The sequence below is a fragment of the Brassica oleracea genome, chromosome C1, assembly GCF_000695525.1.
Source record: "Brassica oleracea var. oleracea cultivar TO1000 chromosome C1, BOL, whole genome shotgun sequence".
NCBI classification, from domain to species: domain Eukaryota; kingdom Viridiplantae; phylum Streptophyta; class Magnoliopsida; order Brassicales; family Brassicaceae; genus Brassica; species Brassica oleracea.
The window spans coordinates 34403928-34404301 of record NC_027748.1 but is presented as its reverse complement, the minus strand read 5'-3'; positions in this window follow the sequence as shown (position 1 = coordinate 34404301).

Below are 374 nucleotides of genomic sequence, written 5' to 3'. Positions count from 1 at the left end.
ATTGTTAGATTGAAAAATTTAGAATAGGATCATCTAATTTATTCATTTAAAAATCCCATCATTTTTGACAAAAAAAATATCTAATTTTTCAGAACAAAAAAATAAATCTCCTTACTTTTTTTGGAACACCAAAAAAATCTGTAATTTAAATAAAGTCATGATCAAAGTAAAAAGAGTCCCACACTTGCACACTCTAGTATCGAACTATCGACCACTTCGCTTACAGATTTGAATTCAAACAGACCAACAAAATTCAAAATTGATTTTCTTTTTTCTTTTTTTTTTTTTAAATTTTAAAATAAAGTTGAAATAGATCTTATTCGAGATTTGTTCCTTTCGCAAAGGTGTATAGTTAGTTACTTCAATTTCAAAAC